The sequence below is a fragment of the Urtica dioica genome, chromosome 7, assembly GCF_054948205.1.
Source record: "Urtica dioica subsp. dioica isolate 48M chromosome 7, U.dioica_male_clone48M_v1_H2, whole genome shotgun sequence".
NCBI classification, from domain to species: domain Eukaryota; kingdom Viridiplantae; phylum Streptophyta; class Magnoliopsida; order Rosales; family Urticaceae; genus Urtica; species Urtica dioica.
The window spans coordinates 21900351-21920705 of record NC_142762.1 but is presented as its reverse complement, the minus strand read 5'-3'; the positions used below and the strand labels follow the sequence as shown (position 1 = coordinate 21920705).

Here is a 20355-nt window from a genome sequence, read left to right as displayed (position 1 = left end):
CAACGATGAGAGAATTCGAAAAAGAGGTAACTACACAAAACCTCGAGAAATCGTCCCTTGCATGAGCTGACGGATGAAAACAATGTCGTACCAAATGCGTGGCAATAAGGCCTTGTAGAAAGGTCTAATGGGCCTACCAGAGTCATGAGCCCATGAGAGTAAAATAATTCCTGATTCTGTGGGCCTCCTAGTAAAGAACCAACCACTCAGTAATTGCTATGAATTGACTATGCATAATTGTAGAGAGGATCGGAGACTTTCAAACCGATTAGCATCTACGGCCTTGGTAAAAATGTCAGCAAGCTGTCTATCTGTGCTGAGAAACTCAAGACTGACCATTTTGTCTTGAACAAGGTCACAAATGAAGTGATGCCTGATGTCTATGTGCTTGGTTTTTCTAGGTTGCACATGATTTTTCGAATATTGATTGCACTCTGATTGTCGTAGAACAATGTCAAGACATCTTGCCTTACTCCATACTCAGCCAAACATCTATTTCATCCAAAGGAATTACGTACACCTACTTCGAGCAGCAATGTATTCAGCCTCTGCTGTAGACAGACAGACACAATTTTATTTCTTGCTAAACCATAAGATCAAATTATTACCAAGAAAGAAACATCCACCAGACGCGCTTCTTCTATCAACTGCACTCTCTGCCCTATCAGCATCACAATATCGAACAAGAGTAGATGTGGTATCAAAAGAGTATAGGAGGCCAAGGTCTATAGTTCCAGAAATATACCTAATAATGCGTTTGACTTGTGAGAGATGGCTTACTTTAGGATTGGCTTAGAAATGAGCACATACTACAACAGAATATGCTATATCAAGACGACTAGCAGTTAGATAGAGTAAACTCCCAATCGTACTCATGTACAAGCTTTGGTCAACTGCTTCTCCTTGGTCATTCTTACTAAGCTTAACATGAGTAGCTGCATGCGTGCGTTTATGAGAGCTCTTTTCAAGACTGAATTTATTCACGATGTTCTTAGCATATTTGCTTTGGGACCAACAATTCCATCATTCATTTGTTTAATTTGAAATCCCAAAAAAAGACTTAGTTCACCCACCATACTCATCTCAAACTCAGACTGCATTTGTTGGATAAAATGTTACGTCATCTTGACCGACATCCCTCCAAAAACAATGTCGTCCACATATATCTGAGCGATCATAAGATTTCCTCATTCTTTTTTTATAAACAGGGTCTTGTCAACTCCTCCACGAGTATAGCCATTCTGTCTGAGAAATTATGTGAGTCTTTCATACGAAGCGCGCGGAGCTTGTTTAAGACCATAGAAAGCCTTTCTGAGTTTGTACACGTGATGATGGAGCTAAGGATCCATAAACCCTTTAGGCTGAGCAAGATAGACCTCTTTTTTAGATATCCATTAAAAAAGGCACTTTTGATATCCATTTGATACAGCTTGAAGTGAAGATGACACAAGATTCCAAGCAATAACCTGGTAGCCTCTAGACGGGCAACATGGCATCAAAAGTCCACTCGTTCCACCTGTGTATATCACTGAGCAACAAGTCTTGCTTTATTCCGAGTTATATTCCCAAGGTCGTCTGACTTTTTTCTTAAAGATCAATTTTGTTTCTATGACGTTGACATTGTCAAGCTTTGGAACTAGATCCTAGACTTCATTTCTCTCAAAGTGAACAAGCTCATCTTGCATCGCCATGACCCAGTATTCACCATCAATGGCTTCAGTGATGTTATTGGGCTCTATTTTAGACACAAAATAGACATTCCCAACCATTTCACGATAGTTGATTGGATTCTTGGGCCGAGTGCAAACTCCTGCCTCTGCATCTCTAATAATTCCATCAGCATGATGATTCTTATGAATTCTCCTAGAAGGAGCAGATCTTTGGGTTTCATTAGCAAATTCCTTGTCAGATTGAGTATCATCACTTAGAAAGCCTCTTCAGTAGAAATTTCTCCATCAATGTTGCTAACATCTTTCCCGTCATCAGGACTACTGTGTGGAGTGTTATCATCTTCATCATCTTGTGAGGGAGTATCAGGAGAGTCGTTACAACCAGATTGACAGATTCCATGATGGTTCTAGTCCGCTTATTGAAGACATGGAATCCATGACTATTTCTAGAATATCCCATGAAGATGCCTTTGTCACTTTTAGCATCCAGTTTTTGCCGCGGTTCACGATCAACAAGAATGTAGCAAGTGGAGCCAAAGATGTGGAAGTGCTTCACATTGGGCTTTCTCCCCCTCCAGAGCTCATAATGAGTGAAAGTCATACCAGGGAATATGGTAACTCCATTATGAATATGACAAGCCATATTAATGGCTTCATCCCAGAAGTGTTGAGGTATATCTTTGGCATGCATCATGACTCATGCCATTTCCTGACGGGTGCGATTCTTTCTCTTCATGATTCCATTCTATTGAGGGGTGATTGGGGTCAAGAATTCATGAGAGATACCTTCTGCCGTACAATAGTTAGAAAAGCTAGAATTCTCAAATTCCTTTCCATGATCACTTCTGATTCTGATAACCTTCCCAATACTATCGCCCTTTTTTGGTTGAACTTGTTTGCAGAGCGCTTCAACCAGACATCATAGATTCTTCAAACATAGCAAAAGTAACTGATTTTTCTCGAATGAAGTCAACCCAAGTGTACCTGGAGTAGTCATCAGTATAGACAAAAACATACTTCTTCCCGTTAACACTTTCAACTTGCATTGGACCCATCAAATATATGTGTAATAGTTCCAGAACACGAGAAGTGGTAATATGTTGCACCTTCTTGTGAGACTTCTTGACATATCTTCCGATCTGACACTCCCCACATATTTTCCCTTCAATAATCTTTATGTCAGGAATTCCAGTGATGGCCTTCTCACTGAGAATTTTGCTTCATACTTCTTAAGTTGTGATGGCCAAGATTTTGGTGCCATAATCTAGCTTCATCAATGCGTGAAACAAGACATGAATTAAAGGAGGGAGAACCACTTGACGACCACATCTAGCAATTGTCGTTAGATCTGAGACCTTTTATGAGCACATCCTGTCTTTTGTCAAACACAGAGCACTCATCATGAGTACAGTTGACAGAGAGATTTATATCACAGAGTTGACTAATGCTGATGAGGTTGGCTGTCAGAAAGAGCTTCTCTCAGGCAAGGCAAGCTTGGATAGTTCAACTCTCCTTTGCCAATAATTTTGGATTTGACACCATCTCCAAACGTGACATAACAATTGGAATATGGTTTCACATTAGTAAGATAACTCTTGACCCCAGTCATGTGTCTGGAACACCCACTGTCAAAGTACCAATCCTCATGAGCTGAGGCACGAATAGAGGTGTAAGCAATATTAGCTATGTAGTCTCCTTTATTCTCTAGACCGTCTGAAACTTAGGAGGATGATTCCATTGATCTTTGTGGAAGGATTGACGTTGTTGAAGATTCATTCAATAGAGATGATAACAAAACGGACGGATGTGATCACGTCGTCCACAATAATGACAGATTCAACAAGGTATGTTCACATTAGACCTCGCGGGTCTATTATGCTGGGACCGATAGTGCTGAGGAGAGATGTGCTGCCATATGTTTGATACATGTTGGAGGTCATCTTAGACTGAGAGGGATTCTTCGGAGGCAGGAAAGTGCTCTTGGAGGTAGAGGCACCATGAGTGAATCCAATCCCTTTCATATTCTTGGCTGGTTTACCAAGAGTAAGAATTTTGTCAAGATCATCAGTACTAGAGTTCAACATTCTCACAGACTTCGTCATCTTTTCAAGTTCGCTGTTAAGATGCGCAACTTCATGTTTTAACTCCACGATAGTTTCCAACTACCTGGTTTTGTCATTGGTTAGGGAGATAATCATGTCATTCTGCTTATCAAGTACCCGAGTTTCCTCAACCCATTTAGTGTGAAGAACATTTCAAGCATCATTAAGAGTGCCATCTGAGAGATCATCTTCATCAGTTATGACAATATCATCAACAGTTGGAGAATCTGTGAGCACATGCAAAGGATTAGTAATAGAGGAAGTGAAGGCGAAAAAGTTGCTAACATGTTCAGATTCACTATCATCCTCATAATCGGAAAGAGTGGCAATATATCCCATTTTTTGCTTCCTTAGAAAATTTGGGTACTCTTTTTGAACATGTCTGAATCCTTTACACTCATGACATTGAATCTCATTTCCTCTATTCCCACTGTAGTAGTTACTCTTGTCATTGTTACGCCCTGCTCTTTGAGTATTGCCTACTTTTCTGAGAAGTGTGTTGTAGATGATTGTCTGTGAAATCATTAGGGGCATTTCTCCCAGGAAGTTTGCTAAATTTCTTCATGATCCTGTTATAATTCTTTGACAAAAGAGAAATAGAGTCATTTAAATCCTCATCAGATTCAAAGTGTACCTGCTCATTAGACTCAAAGAGAGAGAGAGAGAGAGAGAGAGAGAGAGAGAGAGAGAGAGAGAGAGCGAGAGAGAGAGAGAGCTCTTCAGAGCAAGACCCTCGTTTCTCTTATCATTTATGGGAAGAGACAGCTCATAGGTCATGAGAGACCCAATTAGTTCATCTACTTTCATGGTAAACAAGTCATGAACCTCCACAATCGATGTGACCTTCATCTGAAACCTGGGAGGAAGAGACCTCAGAATTTCGCGAACTAGCTTCTCATCAGTCATAGGGATACCGAGAGAGTAAGATGTTGGAATTGATCTAGGGTTTAAGAAAAAGTTTAACGCTTCGGTAAGCGGCAGAATTTTAAAAATTTTCTTTTACAAGTAAAACAGTTTTTACTAACCTAGACAAAGAGCAAGCACATGTAAATAAAAACTAATATGAGCATAAAAGATTACTAACCTTTTGGAAGCTTGAACGTTGAGAAGCTTTTGGAAAAAGGCTGCAACGTTCGTCTCCCCTCGCATCACGTCTCTCTTCCTTCCTCGCTAACTCGAGCAACCGCGAAAGTTTCTATCACTAAATCACTCGAGAGAAAATGAATTAGTGTGTGAGCACTTTTAAACACTACGACTTAAAAACGAGTCTTGAAGTCGAAGAGCTAAACACTAGGTCAAATGAGGACCTAGGTGCCAAAACAAAAACAAAAAATAACTTGACAGAGAGAGAGAGGAGTTCGGCCACAAGGTCTAGAGAGAGAGTCTCTCAATCTCTAACTTATGTGGAATGAGAAAACAATGAGAATGAGAGCCCTATTTATAGGAGAAGGGTTGACCTTAGAAAGAGAAGTTTCCTCTTTTTTTCCAAACATTCATGAGCAATCCCTTATTGCCCATTTTCTCCTATATGCGCCCATGTCTCATTCCCTTAAGGGATTTGTTTCCTAATTTGTTTCCTCTTCTTTGGCCGTGTGTCCCATTCCACCTAGTGGAATATTTATTTCCTCTTTTTCTTTTGGCAAGTATCTTGATACATTTATGCACAAAATATTCTCTCTTTCTCTTGGGTAGTGGGCACCTAAACCATCTAGAAAAGGCTTCTAGAAGCTTTTCCATTTGTTCATGACAACATGAAAAATGCCCATTAAGAATTTTCAATAAAATTCTTATGAAATGAAATTAATCCACAAGGCCCAATAAATCTAACTTTGGCCGAGTGATGTATGTCATCAAATGACCATGTCAAAAAATTTATTGACATTCATTTCATCCTATGTCTCAAAAGACAAAAATACCCTTTTGACAATTTTCATAAAACTTGTCTCGTTTTCGTTTTGACTTAGCTTCTAGTTTAACTATTCCTACTCGATGTGATTCCTGACAATGACCTCATGGATCCAAATGAACAAAGCTTGAGCTAAACACTTGGACTCAAAAGTTCACAAACCTTTTCCAAGTTTAGCTTAATGCCAACTGACTCCACTAAAGAGTTGACACTGAAAATCTCTCGGTTCAAGTGAATTTATTTTCTACTCAAGAATTCAACCAAATTATGATGAGCGGATCCACTGAATATTATCTATGTTTACCCTTCATGGATCCAAATGAACAAAGCTTGAGCTAAACACTTGGACTCAAAAGTTCACAAACCTTTTCCAAGTTTAGCTTAATGCCAACTGACTCCACTAAAGAGTTGACACTGAAAATCTCTCGGTTCAAGTGAATTTATTTTCTACTCGAGAATTCAACCAAATTATGATGAGCGGATCCACTGAATATTATCTATTTTTACCATTCATGAATATCATCAGCTGGTCGGGATTTACGAAATTACCATTTTACCATTCTAGCTGTTATTTCCTCAACTCCTTTGTCGCTTGTGAATAAGTTAGAAACAATGTATTGACGAGGAGCTAACAAGTCACATTGTTTCATCCAAAAGAGTCAGGACTCAATTTGGACACAGGGCCAGTTCATTTATTCACACTCCAAGGAAAAAAGCATGAGGTGATATACATTGCATTTCAGCAATCTTGTACATGAATTCCATATCTATGAGAACTTCACAAAGTTACTCATGACATTTTCACAACTTAGTACTTCACCAATAGGCCCTGTTCGGAATCACATAGTGAGTCCGAACTCTGACTTTCTCCAATGAGAATACGTAAGCTGTAAAATGTCATGTCTCATTTCAGGATTAAGGTAAGAGCGATGCAATTCATACGTAGTGACTTCGAGACATAAGAGGTTAAATGGTTTGTTCTTATCTTGTCTCTAGAAGTGCACTGGCAATTCAGTACCTTCGGAAGATACCTAGAAGAACTATAGAGTCTCCAACTCTCAATGCCTCATAACCAGACATCATAGATTCTTCTAACAATCATATTCTGCTTCCATTGTGGAGTCAGCAATGGAAGATTTCTTAATACTCCTCCACACAACAGCTCCACCATTAAGGATGAACACAGGTCCTGAAGTGGATTTCCTGGAATCCTTATCCGCTTGAAAATCGGAGTCGGTATATCCCGTCATAGTCAGGTCAGTACCTGAGTATGTAAGCATCAAGTTCCTAGTTCTTCGAAGATACTTAAGAACATGCTTAACAACAATCCAGTGTTCGGGTCCAGGGTTGGATTGGAAACGGCTAACTACGCCAACGGCGAAACAGATGTCAGGTCTAGTGTAAAGCATAGCATACATGAGGCTTCCTATGGCAGAGGCGTAAGGAAATTTCCTCATGTCTTCAATCTCTCGTGCAGTCTTGGGAGATTGGTCCTTAGAGAGTGAAACTCCATGCCTAAAGGGTGTTTGGCCCTTCTTGGAGTCTTGCATCGAGAAGCGATCCATCACCTTATCAATATAAGATGCTTGAGAGAGCGACAGAGTTCGGTTTTTCCTATCTCGAAAGATTTGGATCCCCAGAATGTACGCGGCTTCTCCTAGATCCTTCATATCAAATTGTTTTGCTAACCAGACCTTAACCTCAGATAACTTACCCACGTCATTACCTATGAGTAATATATCATCGACATATAGTACCAGAAACACAACTTTGCCTTCGTGTATTAACTTGTAAACACAAGGCTCATCTATTGACTGTTCAAAGCCGAAGCTTTTCACAGTTTCATCGAATCTAATATTCCATGACCTAGATGCTTGCTTGAGTCCATAAATGGACTTAAGTAACTCACAAACCTTGGTCTCTTGACCTTTTTCCACGAAACCGTCTGGTTGAGCCATGTAAATGTGCTCGTCAAGATTGCCATTCAGGAACGCTGTCTTGACATCCATTTACCAGATCTCATAGTCGAGAGCTGCAGCTATGGATAGGAGTATGCGGATGGATTTAAGCATCGCGACTGGTGAGAAGGTTTCTTCATAGTCAATCCCTTCTTGTTGGGTATAACCCTTCGCCACAAGTCGTGCTTTGAACGTCTCGACGTTCCCATCCGGACCCCTTTTCTTCTTGTATATCCACTTACACCCTACGTGTTTAATCCCTTCAGGAAGGTCTACAAGTTTCCAGACTTTGTTGACATACATCGAGTGCATCTCAACTTTCATGGCGTCAAGCCAAGGTTTGATTCAGAACAAGCCATCGCTTGGCTGTAGGAAACAGGGTCATCCATGTCAGAGACGGCTACGAGAGAGTCTCCATAGGACATGTACCTATCAGGCTTTTGAGTAGCCCTCCCACTACGTCGAAGTACTACTTGACGAGATTTTGATGAGTTAGGTTGTGTTTCAGTTGGGGTAAGAACAGTTCTTACAGATGAGGTAGAAGCTTCATCACCCAACTTTTCTTCAAGCACAATTTTGCTTCTAGGTTTTGCATCCTTCATAAAGTCCTCCTCAAGGAAACGAGCATTCGTACTAACGAAAGTCTTATCGTCCCCGGGACTATAGAAAGTAGAACCTTTGGTTTCCTTCGGATATCCAACGAACAGACACAATTCTGACCTACTAGCCAACTTGTTAGTCTTTTGCCTCAGCACGTGTGCGGGGCAACCCCAAATTTTGATGGGGCCAAGATTCACTTTACGGCCAGTCCATCATTCATAAGGAGTACCAGGAACCGTTTTGGAAGGAACTTGGTTCAGAATGTAAGCGGCTGTTTCGAGGACGTATCCCCAAAAGGAAAGAGGGAGTGATGAGTAACTCATCATTGATCTAACCATCTCCATAAGAGTTTGATTTCTTCTCTCTGACACCTCGTCTTGTTGAGGTGTGCCAGGTGCGGTAAGCGGAGAAGCGATACCCTCTTCTTCAAGAAAGTCATCGAACTCTCCAGACATATACTCACCACCTCGATCAGATCGAAGGATTTTGATCACTTTACCAGTTTGTTTTTCCACTAAAGCCCTAAAGACCTTAAATACGTTAAAGGTCTCGAATTTGTGTTCGCGCAAATAGACAAAACCATATCTTGAGTAATCATCGGTGAAGGTAACGAAGTATTCGTATCCTCCACGTGCCTGTTGGCTGAGCTGACCACATACACCAGAATGTACTAGTTCCAGCAACTCAGTGGCTCTTTGACCCTTATCAGAGAAAGGTCGCTTAGTCATTTTTCGTTCTATGCAGAATTCACAAGTAGGTAGTGAACCTATTGCAGAGGCTCGGAGTGGACTGTCCCTCACAAGTCTCTTAATCCTATCTAGACTGATATGACCAAGTCTTAAGTGCCACCGGTATGTTGATTTTGTTAGATCGGGGGATTCAGAAAGTTTGATCCTCTTTGGCTCCCTAATTAGATCATTATCTATTTCGGTGTCTAAGATGGAAGGTTGAGTGGGATAGATGTAGAAAAGAGCATTCTTCATACATACATCAGTGACAAAAGAATTATCAGGAAATGAAATACGAATTTCATTCTTAATGAACTTTAAACAATAATGTTGCTCAAGAAGACGAGCAACGGATATTAAGTTCTTCGCAAAGGTTGGAACAAAATAAACATTATTCAAGTTTAAAGTGCGGTCTTCAAAAGACAACATCACGGATCCCACAGCCTTCGCAGACACCAGGCTCCCATCACCCCATTTGTCCACTGATATAGTCAGTTCGTGATCAAGATCCTCCAGGTTCAACCCGTATCGAGAGAAGTCAATTTATTCCATTATACTTCCCTTGATACATATCAGCCCTAAGCATTGTTGCTTCCCTAGTGAAAGATTCTTTCGAACGTTACTTACTTCGAAAGTGCGCGCAATCTATCGGTTCTGGAATCAACCCTTAGGTGAGAGAACATTAACCTTCTTTCAAGAAGGCTGGATTCCGTATCTGTAAATCATTTCGCACTCGAATTATGCTCTGAGAAAACTCCCAAGACATAAGTTGTGATTAGCATGAATAGCCTTTTAGCGAATGAGTCAAAGAGCTCAGTAACATAACCCAGTGTCCATGATCACTTCAGGATTTAGATCAAGTCCCACTGTGACCATCATAGTGACCTCGGTTAGTGTGTCGTAACGGTCCTTAAATGACACATCTACACCAAGACCTGTCCAAGTCGTACACTTACCACAAGTGTAGAATGCTCCCACATAGTGATCAGCCTTCACATATGTGTTCCACATATATGACTTTAGATATAGTTTTCCAGACGTATATTAGTCATCGACCATGTTTTAGCACACCGCCCGAACTCAGGTGCCCAGCACGTGACTCAGTTAGATACGGAGGCTATGGAATAATAAATGTTTAATAAATCTCATTAAATAAGAAATAACGCTTTCAATTCAAATAGATTATAAATGTCAAACTTTATTTTATTAATAATTTCAACTAGAATTTACATAAGTATCTTCTCGTCGGCAAGAATTCCTAACAATCTCCCACTTTGACCTAGAGAAGATATGGCAGGTATCTAAGGTCCATTCCTCCCACGTGTTTCACGAACACATGTTCAGATAGTCCCTTTGTCATTGGATCCGCGATGTTGTCCAACGTCGAGATCTTCACGACTTCCACATCTCCTCTTCGAACTATTTCTCTTATAAGGTGGTATTTTCGCTCTATATGCTTTCCTCTCTTATGGTTGCGAGGTTCTTTCGAGTTTGCGATGGCTCCAGTGTTATCACAGTGGAGTTGCACAGGCTCTTTCATGTTAGGAACTACCTCCAGTTTGGCTAAGAAATTCTTAAGCCAAACAGCCTCTTTGGCTGCCTCGGAAGCTGCAATATATTAGGCTTCCATAGAAGAGTCCGCGATACTAGATTGCTTAACGCTTCTCCAGACAATCGCTCCTCCATTGAGAGTGAACACTGACCCAGACGTTGACTTCAACATGTCACGGTCTGCCTGAAAATCAGAGTCAGTGTATCCTTGTATCACCAAGTCATTACTTGTGTATACAAGCATCATGTCTCTAGTTCTCTTAAGATATTTTAGGATATGCTTAACAGCTACCCAATGTTCTTGACCAGGGTTTGACTGGTATCTACTAACAATAACTCCCACTGCATAGCATATGTCGGGTATAGTACATAACATGGCATACATCAAACTCCCAACTGCTGAGGCATATGGAACTCGACTCATATCATCCACTTCTTGCTGTGTCTTAGGACACTGCTCTTTCGACATGAGCTTTCCTGAACGAATTGGCAACAACACCCCATGGGAATTTTGCATCGAGAAGCGAGAAAGTACCTTATCTATATAAGTACCTTGAGACAGAGCTAGTAGTTTGTTCTTCCTATCACGAATGATTTGGATTCCTAGAACAAAGGCAGCATTCCCCAAATCCTTCATTTTGGAATTGCTTTGCCAGCCACTCCTTTATGTTAGACATTACTTTAATATTGCTTCCTATAAGCAGGATATCGTCTACATAAAGGACTAAGAAAACAACTACTTTCTTCGAGTATTTGTAAACACAAGGCTCATAAAGTTTTTGTTCGAAACCATAGGTCTTGATCACCTTATCAAACCTTTGGTTCCAGGATCTAGACGCTTGCTTGAGTCCATAAATGGACTTCAATAATTTGCAAACCTTGTGCTCTTGACCCTTTTCTATGAATCCGTCTGGTTGAGCCATATAGATTTCTTCTTCCAGATAGCCATTCAAGAATGTCGTCTTTACGTCCATTTACCAAATCTCATAATCGTAATGAGCGGCAATGGCCAGAAGAATTCTGATGGATTTAAACAATGCTACAGGAGAGAAGGTTTCTTCGTAGTCGATTCCTTCTCTTTGGGTAAAACCCTCAGCCACAAGTCTAGCCTTAAAGGTTTCGACTTGTCCATCAGCTCCTTTCTTCCTCTTATAGATCCACTTGCACCCAATCGGTCTAATTTGTTCAGGTGCATCTACAAGAGTCCAGACTGAGTTCGAGTGCATAGACTCTATCTCTAGATCCATGGCTTCTAGCCATTTTTCTTTGTCCAAGTCGACCATGGCGTCATTAAATGACACGGGGTCGTCGTCGTTCGCATCCAAGGCAACGACGTTTGCTTCAAAACCAAGATATCGGTCTGGCTCTCTAGAGACCCTCCCACTACGACGAGGTAGTGTAGCACTTGGACCAACGTTTGTGTTTTCTTCTTCATCTCCCACTCTCACAACAATTGTAGGTAGAGATGGATTCCCTTGGACGTTAGTCTTCGGGGTTGGTCTAACAGTTTCCTCGAGTATAATTGTACTTCGAGGTTTATGACTTTTAACATGATCATCTTCAAGAAAAGTAGCATGAGTTGAAAAGAATGTTTTCCTATCAATAGGATCATAAAATATACCTCCTTTTGTCCCTTCTGGATAACCAACAAAGAAACAAACGTTTTTTCTTGGTTCCAGCTTGCTAGATTTCTTTTTCAAGACATGAGCGGGACAACCCCAAATACGGAAGTGACGCAAACCTTCAGGTGCTCCATTTCATAGTACTTTGGGTGTTTCGGATACAGATTTTGAAGGAACTTGATTTAAGATATACATGGCAGTCTTCAATGCATAACCCCAGAAAGATGTTGAAAGTGAATAGTAGCTAATCAAGGATCTTACGATGTCTAATAGAGTTCTATTTCTCCTTTCAACAACCCCATTTTGTTGAGGGTTACCAGGAGCCGATAATTGCGACTCAATCCCATGCTCAAGCAAGTAATCAGTGAACTCAGTGTCTAAGAACTCGCCTCCCCGATCCGATCGAAAGGTCTTAATAGTCTTACCCAATTGGTTTTCAGCACAAGCATGAAATTCTTTGAACTTACTAAAAGTTTCAGATTTTCGTTGCATTAGGTAAATGAAACAGTATCTAGAATAGTCGTCAGTGAATGTGACGAAGTATTCATAACCGCCTCTCGCAGCTTCACTCATTGTTCCACAGACGTCAGAGTGAACAAGTTGCAGAGGTTCGGTGGCTCTTAATCCTTTTCCAGCAAAAGATCGCTTGGTCATTTTTCCTTCAATACAGGATTCACAAACAGGCAGAGTTCCCACTTGAAGGTGTTTCAACGGCCCAAGCCTTGAAAGCCTCTCTAGCCTCTTTATATTTATATGACCAAGTCTTAAGTGCCATAAATAGGTTTGTTCATCACTAGACAGTTTAATTTTCTTATTAGATGTAGGTTTAGCTACTTTAAACATTTCAGCATTAAATGAACATTTAATTTCAGGAGTTAATACATATAAACCATTATATAATAAGGCATCACATATTAATCTTCCATCTAAAGAAACAATCATAGTTTTCTCATTCACAGATAAAGAAAATTTTTGTTTAAGTAATTCAGAAACTGAAATTAGGTTTCTACAGAACCCAGGTATAAAATAAACTGAATCTAATATCAAATATTTATTTCCAAATCGGAGTCGAACTATTCCTAAAGCTTTAGCCGTGACGGATTCTCCGTTCCCCACTCTAAGCTGTAGTTCGTCTCCCCTCGGTTCCTCCCACGAGCCAAACACCTGTAAGGTTGTACAAACATGATTAGTTGTCCCCGAATCAATTATCCAGGACGAGAGAGAATCTCCAACATATAATGCTTCTAATACATGTAAGTGAGTGAACGGTACATTACCTTCACACGACTCAGGGCTGATGTCATCGTCATCAGGAATCACTATAAGTGATGGCTTTTCCATTACAAGAACATTCTCTAATGGTAAATCTTCTGGTGAAGGTAGACGAGGCTGGCGTGCCAAACTCGATTGCACCTGATGGTAAGCATACTCTATCAAACCATCACGCCAAGAAAGAAGTTCGCTTTGAAACTTCGTCATCTTATAATCCGGGCCAAAACCACGAAAGTAAATGACAAAGTCGGCGTATTCCTCGGCGAGTGAATTCAGAATGATTTCAACCCAAGTTGCCTCATCAATCTTTGTGCCCCCGAAGGCGGCTTGATTCATCCAATCCGACATGTTTCTCATATACAGAACTGTGCATTCACCAGACTTGATTTTGTTATCCATAATATTCTTCAAGAGATTATAATTCGAAGTCATGCTGAAATTAATAGAATACAAGTACATAAATTACTATTGAAAAGAAAAAAACATTCATCATATAAATTTAGGAAATAAAAAAACATAATGCATAAGCACGGGGAAAAATACTAAAGATTTAAAAGACCCAGTTTTTTTATATTCCAAGGTAATTCGACTAATAGTCACAGTCCGTTTCACTCTGGTGACGTAACGGAGTGCACCTAGTGAAAATGAGGACCATCTCATATTAATGAACAATCACAGTACATGTACGTTCATAACTATGCTCACTAACTACCATTTTATTAGGAATCGTTGGCCACATGAGCAACCACCGGTTGGTTCATGCATGAGTCGACCCAACATTTCAGTGAAAGAAATCTAGCCCATACGCACTAGCATAACTAGTACACGCAGAGATCAACCCTCCCACCTATCGTCAGAGACACAACCTTGGTATTGGAATCAGAAAAGCCCTTCCAAATGGAACTGACCACCATATTTAGAAAACCGCCGGTCACGAGGGGATCTTTCATCCTCACGGTGTTGTGTCAATGTTGGAGGCCTAAGACTCAATATACTTTTAGTATTTTAATTTCCTAGCATTTACTTTAATCTAGGTGACACACTCGTGTTTACTAAATCATATTAAAAGCTCGAGTGATTCTAAGCTACCCTTAAAAACAATAAGTTTCGATATAGCTTAGTGATTAGGAAAATTATGACATTCTAGTCTTGATTATCCTAATAGTATTCCTTCACGGAAAAGCTCCCAGTAGAGAAGGTGAGACACTAGGTCTTCTTAAGTACTTCTCAGCGTAGCCTCTTATCGGCTTGGTGACAAAGCTCTCTGATCCGTTCAACTCATTTATTAATTAACTATCCTAATCCAATTAGACAATTTTAATGAATGAAAACCCATGACAACCATTAACGTACGATACACGATATAAGTTATAGCATACAAGCATGGCAAAACAATTAAATAAACAAGCATAGCAAGCATGGTTTGATTTGTGTTGATCGTTTCCTATTTGATTCTATAAAGTAAATCAAGATGAGCTCAATCATATTGGCCCATGGATTCAATTGGGCTCATTATTATGTCATTTAGAAAAATAAATCAATATCAAACTATTTAATTTTTCTAATTTTTTTTAATGAGTGGGCCCGTGGGCCCACTAGGGTTTCCGGGCTGAGGCCCAGACGAATCCTCTAATCTTGACCTAGGTCAAGATTAGACTTGAGGCTGCACCGGACCGCCGCCGCCACGAGGGCGCGGCCCGGCACGAAGAGGACGGCCGAGACTTGTCACAAAATTTTGTGACAAGTTTTTTTGTGGCGTAGTCGTTGAGGCTTTCTTCGTCCATCATGCTTATTCGTTGTGTGTCCGTCTCGTCTCTCGCCGATCGTCGTGATCAAGAACGTTGCTCGTCGAATTACAACAACAATAATAATAAAATATTTACAAAAAATCCTATACCCTTTGAATTTCGAGTGTACAAAAAAAAACTAGAAAAGCGAGAATCAAAAATTCTACGATCAACCACAAATCACAATTCACATAATCATATATTGAATTGCATGAACTTCATATCAAAATATAAATTCATTCAAACCATATTAAATTTAATTACATGAACGAATCAATTAATTAAGTAAATCGACTAGCTCTGATACCACTTTTTGGGGATGATTCTCCCATATAACCATATTAATGCGGAAAAATAATTAATTACGCTAATCATGAGCTATTTAATTCATTGATTATATGACAAGATCTAGATTTACGTTAATTAAATTTATACGAGAGCATATATGTCAAGCAACCGATATAAGAGTAAACGAATACTTACATTGATTTTCGGTTCAGCTACAGAACGCTCCTAAACCAATCGCGTACTCCTTGCGTCGTCTTGATGAAGGACTCGAGGATGACATCTTAGTCTTCCGAAACGTAGTCTCCGAGACGAATAAGAAAGATGTGTGGGCACAGTCTTTATCTCACTAGATCACGAAACTAGGTGTTTCGAGATCTCGCTCTTATTTGACTAAGAATGGAAACGAATTTCCGAGGGGAAGAGAAGCAGAAGTGCATGGCCAAGGAAGGCTAGAATGCACGAATTTTTCTCAAATTAATTGCTAATTTTTGCCTTCTCATGAACCCCTATTTATAAAAGTAAAATGAGATATTTATGGAACCTTCCTGAATATTTTATTTCCTTTTATTGTGTTCACACTAGTGGATTAAATCTAGGTCATTGGATCTCAACAAGTGAATCCTACTTTTTCTCTCATCCATCATATCAATATCTATGGGATATTATTCTCTATTTAAATAGAGAATATTTTATTTAGTGAGATAATAAAGGAGAATATATTATTTCCCTTTAAATATATTCTCATAAATACTTTCCTTTAAATAAGGAGAGAATATAGGACAATATCTTATATTATTCTCTCTCCTTTATTTAAACAACTAAAGAGAAAATATTGGTAAATACCAATTTGAAATTGTCGAACTTGATGGCACACGGCCAAGGAGATTTGCGCAAATCCTAGTGCCATAAACCCTATTTCGACTTTTCCATGTGTGCAGGGCCCAATTGCTTAAAATCCAATTAATCATTTATTTACTTGGTCCAACAATAAACAAATAATTAATAATTGTTTATTTACTTGATCAAACAATAAATAAACAATTCTACCATAAATATTTATTTAATTCTGCGAATACCCGTTTTCCAGAATTAATGTTGTCAATCATAATTACAGCAAGTGAGATGAATAATGATAAACATTATTATGCGAAAGTTCTTATCCGCCTTTATCAGAGCCGAATTGGGGACTATAGACCTAATAATATAAGCTTAACAAATCCGATGAAAAAGACAAAATAGTCATTTATCTTTTTCCATCGATTCATTTAATCTTGGTCAAATACTCCACTTTGTAAGCCAAGACTGAACTCTCCTTTATACTAGAATTATATTTACTCATCGTGATGAGTGTCCACTGATATAGTCAGTTCATGATCAAGATACTCCAGGTTCAACCCGTATCGAGAGAAGTCAATTTATTCCATTATACTTCCCTTGATACATATCAGCCCTAAGCATTGTTGCTTCCCTAGCGAAAGATTATTTCGAACGTTACTTACTTCGAAAGTGCGCGCAATCTATCGGTTCTGGAATCAACCCTTAGGTGAGAGAACATTAACCTTCTTTCAAGAAGGCTGGATTCCGTATCTGTAAATCATTTCCCACTCAAATTATGCTCTGAGAAAACTCCCAAGACATAAGTTGTGATTAGCATGAATAGCCTTTTAGCGAATGAGTCAAAGAGCTCAGTAACATAACCCAGTGTCCATGATCACTTCTGGATTTAGATCAAGTCCCACTGTGACCATCATAGTGACCTCGGTTAGTGTGTCGTAACGGTCGTTAAACGACACATCTACACCAAGACCTGTCCAAGTCGTACACTTACCACAAGTGTAGAATGCTCCCACATAGTGATCAGCCTTCACATATGTGTTCCACATATATGACTTTAGATATAGTTTTTCTGGCGTATATCAGTCATCGACCATGTTCTAGCACACCGCCCGAACTCAGGTGCCCAGCACGTGACTCAGTTAGATACGGAGGCTATGGAATAATGAATGTTTAATAAATCTCATTAAATAAGAAATAACGCTTTCAATTCAAATAGATTATAAATGTCAAACTTTATTTTATTAATAATTTCAATTAGAATTTACATAAGTATCTTCTCGTGGGGAAGGATTCTTAACAATTCTATAGAAGAGGAAACTACCTTATTGAAGGTAAAATCTCTCCTATAAATAGGGCCCATCTCCTCTCTCTCTCTCTCTCTCTCTCTCTAAGTTTTTCTTTCGTTTTTGTTTTGGCACCTAGGTCCACATTTGACCGTTTTAGCTCTTCGACTTTGAGACTTGTTCTTGAGTCGTCGTGTTTAAAAGTGCCCACACACTAATTCCTTTCTTTCTCGAGTGATTCTTGTGATAGAAACTTTCGTTGTAGCTCGATTTCCCGAGTAAAGAAGAAAGACGTGCTTCGAGGGGAGACGAACATTTCAACTTTCCCAAGGCTTCTCAATGTTCAAGCTTCTCAAAGGTTAGTAAACATATAATGCTCATTAATAGTTTTAATTTATATGTACTTGCTCTTTGTCTAGGTTAGTAAAAACGTTTTACTTGTTTTAAAGAAAAATTTTAAATTCCGCCGCTTGCTCGAAGCGTTAAATCTTTTCTTAACCCTATATCATTTCCAACACCCAAGTCTCAAGATGTTGAACCATTCAAAACAATGTCCGGTAAGCGTTAGAAAAAAAAAATCTTGAAATATAGTTGCGGTGTTTTGCCTTTGCATGAGCACCCAAGTCTCGTATTACTGCACATGGTAGGCAGGGTCCCTTTTCCCCAAGTAAGGAGTCAAGTTGGATAGCTTGAAAAGTCCTCCACACTCTTGGGCGAGTATTGATGCTGAGAATGGTGATGAAGCCATCTCCGGGGCCTTGTAGGCACTGATTCCTCCTAGCCATGCTTCTCTCATCTCCATAATCTCGTGTTGGAGACTCTGAAACATGGTTTCCACATCGTGGGCTGCCCCGGGGAGTCACTTGCCTCCTCTCGTTGGACGCTTGGTTCACGAGGTTCACCTTGGTGGCGTTACCAATTTTTGAGACTCCAGCGCGCCTTTCCTCGAGCCGAGCCTTTATCTAAGGTCTCTTCCTCGATCCCCAAGCTTGCCGTTGAGGTGTTCCCTTAGATCTTCACTTGTGGTGCGAAGATGTTGGTGTTCTTTGAATGTGTTCTCCGTTGTGTGTCGCTGCTATTCGCTCCATCCTCTCTTGGCCCTAATATATTGAGGGCCGAGGGTAGGGAGCCTCTTTCTCTTGACTGTGAGCATGTTGGTCTTGTTGTCCCTTTCAGGTTTTGACAATGAGAGGGACCGACAGCCTTTTATACATCATTTGGCTCCTCTCCGCCATTCTCTAGGTGCTCGGGGTCAGTCTCAAAGTACGACTCATTGTGCTCAGTTTCTCCAGCATAGTTTGGGTCAAGGTCATTGTGAGCTGCCTCGTGCTCTATCATCATGCTCAGTTTCTCCAACATAGCTTGGGTCAAGCTCATTGTGAGCTGCCTTGTGCTCTATTTGCACCGTGTAACCAAATAGGTTAGCAGTGAGGGTTTTGTCTACCCCGGGCTTGTTAAGGAGGCATGTAAGGTGTCGATCTATCTTCTCCAGCATAGCCTCGTGGTCTTCTTGAGAGCCTTGAGCTTGTGGCTAGCTTGTGTTCCATGTCGGGAGGGTACTTGTGTTCCTTTGCTTGCGAGAAAGCAAGTTGTACCTCGAGCTCGTCGCTTGCGGATTTTGGCTAATGGCGGCCGCTCCCAAGCTTTCATTGTTAGCCGCTCCAAAAGCTGTATGTGAAATGTTATTTTTCATGTTTGCAAATTTAGATGATTTTGTGGGAATTCGTGGTTCTTACTCGAGCTCCCCTCATTCTAGCAGAAAAATGTTCATGCTCGAAAATGGATCAACACTTAAGAACCAGAGTGGTTCGATCCAAGGGCGAACGCTGTGACCGCACTACGGTTTAAATGATACAAATCTCTTCAACTCCAAGCTCCGTGCTAGAGATTTCGGGTTTAGTCTCCAAGTTTTTGCTCCAGCTATGGTAGTATATCCTAAAAAAGGAAAGAGATGTGAACTACAAAGGGGAAACAGATGGGTTGCCTCTGTTTACCTCTCTGACGCTCAACATTAGTGTGATTGCGTTGGATATGGAATCTCAATAATAGGCCCAGTAAGTATATAAAAATTCGTTACCTAACCCCTCGCGGAGAAGGGGTATTTATACGCTTCGGAGGATTCAAGGACTCGTTATCCTTGCCTTGGGTGGCCCTTTGACAGCCGGCCTACATTATGACGCCGGCCGATTGTGGTTGGAGAAGGCCGGCCGGTGTCAATTGACTGGCAAGTCGTGTCAATGAGAGGTCGGCGTGGCAAAGCTGGGAGCCATGGTTGGCATGGAGGACCATGGTTGGCGGCGAGAGGCATGGTAGACGTGCAGGAGGGCATGGTCGTCGATGGCCGACCAAGGCATGAGAGTCTTGGCCGGCCAAGGGAGGAGGGCCAGCCGGGAGTCATGGCCGACCAAGGCAGGAGGGCCGGCTGAGAGTCATGGCCAGTTGAGAAAGGAGGGCCAGCCAGAAGAGTCATGGTCAGCCAAGGCAGGAGGGGCGGCCAGGAGTCATGGCCGGCCGACCGGGAGAGTCATGGCCGGCCACGGAAGGAGGACCGGCCGGGAGTCACTCGGCCGATGAGTCAAGGTGTGACTCTCCCGGCCGATAGGAGTAAGGAGGCTAGCGAGGGTCTCCTACCCGACGTGCAACGAGGCCGGCAAGGCTGTAGGGCTGGCCGGGATTCACTCAGCTGGTGGGTCAAGGTTTGACTCTCCCGACCAGCAAGAGACGGGAGGCCGGCGATGGATCTCTCATCCG

At 40.8% G+C, this 20355-nt stretch overlaps 1 pseudogene; it reads right to left on the bottom strand.

Moving 5' to 3' along the window:
* Positions 1–10243: 10243 nt before the first annotated feature.
* Positions 10244–10939, bottom strand: LOC149390402 (secreted RxLR effector protein 161 pseudogene; annotated as a pseudogene).
* Positions 10940–20355: the final 9416 nt, after the last annotated feature.